Source organism: Tupaia chinensis, unplaced genomic scaffold (assembly GCF_000334495.1).
Source record: "Tupaia chinensis unplaced genomic scaffold, TupChi_1.0 Scaffold000443_1, whole genome shotgun sequence".
Taxonomy (NCBI): Eukaryota; Metazoa; Chordata; class Mammalia; order Scandentia; family Tupaiidae; genus Tupaia; species Tupaia belangeri.
The window spans coordinates 1,670,886-1,674,489 of record NW_006159948.1 but is presented as its reverse complement, the minus strand read 5'-3'; the positions used below and the strand labels follow the sequence as shown (position 1 = coordinate 1,674,489).

General features: G+C 39.0%; 1 pseudogene; it reads right to left on the bottom strand.

Annotated features, from left to right (window-relative positions):
- Window positions 1-2,962: 2,962 nt before the first annotated feature.
- Window positions 2,963-3,388, bottom strand: LOC102467790 (dolichyl-diphosphooligosaccharide--protein glycosyltransferase subunit DAD1 pseudogene; annotated as a pseudogene).
- Window positions 3,389-3,604: the final 216 nt, after the last annotated feature.

Here is a 3,604-nt window from a genome sequence, read left to right as displayed (position 1 = left end):
TTATCTCATGAATATATCCCAAGAGCTATACAAGAAACATGAGCTTTTGTGAAAAATTGCCGGAGAGCCAAGATACACCGGAATACAGACATAAGCAAACAGGTGTTAGCCAAGGACAGAGCAAGTGTGAAGCATCTCAGCCTTGGACATAGGTAAAATTAATTCCAGTAAAATGGAGATGGACATAAAACAGCAATGAGTGGAGGGTAACCTTATGTTAAGTGAAAAAAAAAGTAGGCTAGTTCTCCATGTGTCATAGATAATGTAGATAGAACTCCCATCCCAATCCTCTTACTTCCCTTCTTGTTTTCATTTTTTTTTAGAGAAGTTTTTGCTATAGGCCATGTGCATTTGCCAGAAAGACAGAGAGACAGAGAATCAGAAAGCGAGAAATTACCGCACAGTGGAGAGAGCCACATAGCAATCCCTTCTCCTCCATTCTCCTCTCGGGATCTTGGACACTCACACACATGCACCTGGCATGAGTTTAAGCCACTAGGTCCAGGACTCAAACCACAGTCGACTACATGGGAGTCCAGAGACATAGCCATTATGCCAACTGCTATTCCTTTACTGCCTTTTTTAATCTATATGTCTGTTATTTAATTAGGTTCTTGAAAATAAATTTATAACACAAATTTGTGAAGTTAAATTCCATTTGTAAGGGCAAACATGGATCACAGGTAGCTCTGAAGCAGAGGAATAGCTTTGATATTTGGTAAAATTTGTGAGTCTACAGCTTTCTGATCAACCTTATAATGTTCTATAATCTTGTATTTTATTTTGTGTCAAAGATCTCACCTTCCTGATGTCTGGGCTTCCACAGTTTATTTATTTTGAAATAAGCATCACTGAGGTGTTTTGAGATTTTTACTTTGTTAATAGCAATTTTTGTGGAGGTAATGACATATTTCTGGTGTGTTCTGTGCAGTGGAACTCAATTGAGGACCAGAGTCCTAGTCACGGATAGAAAGGCACTGCTCAGCTGCTTCAGAAAAACTACTTTTTGCATCTCTGGTATCCAGAGAGAGTGATTAGAATAGTCCCAGGAGTGATGCTAGCTAGCTTTCAGGTTTCTCACATGCTGACTGAAGAGATTTTTGCCATGGTTCAACAGCTTTCAAGGCACATATATACTTTCATTCAGTGCTTAGGTCCATAGTACATAATGCTTCATATGGCCTATAGGGACACCGTTGTGTTCTTATGTCAGAATGTTTTTCTTTTTTATTGCTAAATAATATACTATTGCATGGATATAGCCCCTTTATTTATCTGTTCAACAAGTGGCAAACATTTGGTTTGTTTCCACTTTTTGGCTAATATGGAAAGCAGTGCTATATATTCTTGTGAAAGATTTTACACAAATACAAAACTTGTAGACACATGTTTTTGGTCTTCTGGACCCAGCTGGATTGCTGTATCATCTGGTAACTTAAGGTATAGCCTTTTAAGAAATTGCTTGATTGTTTTCCAAACCATCTTACATTCCTACCAGCAATGTATGAGAGTTCTAATGTTTCCATATCCTCCACAATTGCTATATCTGACTATTCTTTATTATTATATTCATCCTCATGGGTGTAAAGGATATTTCATTGAGATTTTTGTATGTGTTTCTCTTTGATGGCTAGTTATGTTGAGCATCTTTTAATGTGTTTATTGATCATTTGTATGTCTTCTTTGGAGAAAAGTCTTTTTAGGTTCTGTACCTATAATTTAAATGGGTTATTTGTCTTCCATACTGAGGTGTAAGATGTCATTATATACTCTAGATAAAGTCCCTCATAAGATATATTACCTGAATGTTCTCTCACTCTGTGTGTTGTCTTGATCATGGCCATTGAAGACCAAAGGTTTTAATTTGATAGTGTCCAATTTATCTAATCTTTTGTCACTTATACTTTATTTAACATAACTAAGAAGTCTTTGCATAAAGGTCATGAAAATTTACTGCTGTATTGTCTTCTAAGGGTTTTGTAGTTTTTGCTCATATATTTGGGTTTATGATCCTTTACTTTTTTTAGAGGTTTTTTTTATAAGGCATGTGGACTCACCAGAGAGAGACAGAGATGTGAGAGGGAAAGTGAGAAATCACCCCCCAGGGAGAAAGGCCTTGCTTCAATCTCTTTTTCCTCCTTTCTCTTCCTAGGATCTTGGACACACATGCACACGTTCCCAGCATGATTTTCAAGCTACCAGGTTCAGCACTCAAACCGTAGTCGGTCATGTGGGAGTCTAGTGATGTAACCAATACCCCACCCTCTGGCTCCTCCATGACCTATTTATAGTTAACATTTATGTATAGTGAAAAGAAGGGGTTCAACTTTATTCTTTTTTATGTGGATATTCAGTCATCTGAACATCACTTGTTGAATTGAATGTTATTTGAAAACTATTTAAAAATCACTCAAATAATTATTTTAATATTTTAAAAACACACTAAAACAATGTCCTCACATTGTAATTAATTATATAGTTAAATAAACATAAAACTGTAATTTTAAAAATCAGTGAAACCTTGGCCATCCTTATGTGATATAAACTCACTGCGATTTAGTTTTATATTTGAAAGGAGATGGCAAGACCAATCTTCCCCACTTTGTTGGGTTAGTATGAGGACAGGATGAAATACTTCCACAAAAAAAATCTGCTGAATATTGAAGGTTGAGGCCAGTAGGTGGCATAGAAGTTAAGGGCAGCCAGATCCCCCTTGGCCAACCATGGTTTGTGTTTGTTTGTTGTTGTTGTTGTTGTTGTTGTTTCTTAAAGAGTGGCATGGAGATTTTAATTTGGAAGTGAAAACGTTACACTTAATAGAAGGCAGAGGTCATGTTAACAAACGTTCATTACAAAGTTGTTCTGACACAGAGCGAGGAAACTCCTCTGGGCTCTCCACCAGCATACCAAATCAGGGTTGGTAGTAAGTACCAATCTGAAGAAAATCCATGTGTCCAACAGCTGCCATCTCAAGAACTCTCATCCAGGGGAAATCAAAAAGTGAACATTCTTCCAGTCTCCTACTCCTCAATTAAATGGGAATGATTCAGCCAACAAAGTTCATGACGATGAGGTGAAGGACAGTGCTAACAAAGAGAAAATCAGCAAAGGCTCGCTCTGGAGAGCTGCCTTAAAATTGCGCCTTGTTCTGTGGGCTGATTTGTATTCTCAGGCAAGTCGCCAGAATGAAGCGCCCCACACAAGAGATGAAGCCTGAGAGGAAAGAGTTGAAGGGGAAGGTCCCCACTAGGAGACAGTAACGGAACTGCGGCGCCCCGGTCAGCAGCGTATACAGCAGATAAGTGTCCAGCCACTTCAGACGCTGCGGAGTGAAGCTCAAGTACTCTTCTAAAAACCTGGAGATGACCGACACTACTGAGGCGGACATGACTACTCACTGGTCACTCCGGCCCAGGTTCCTGAGCCCTAGGGCACCAACTATGAATTTTGAGTCCTGGACCCAGTCGCTTGAAAAACATGTCAGGCATGCGTGCATACCCCACCCCCAGAAAAATCCCAAAAGAAGAATGGTGGAGAAAGGAATTAAGGATTTCAGGGTGGCCATTCCTCCTGGGAGGTGTATTCAGATTTTCTCTCTTTCTCT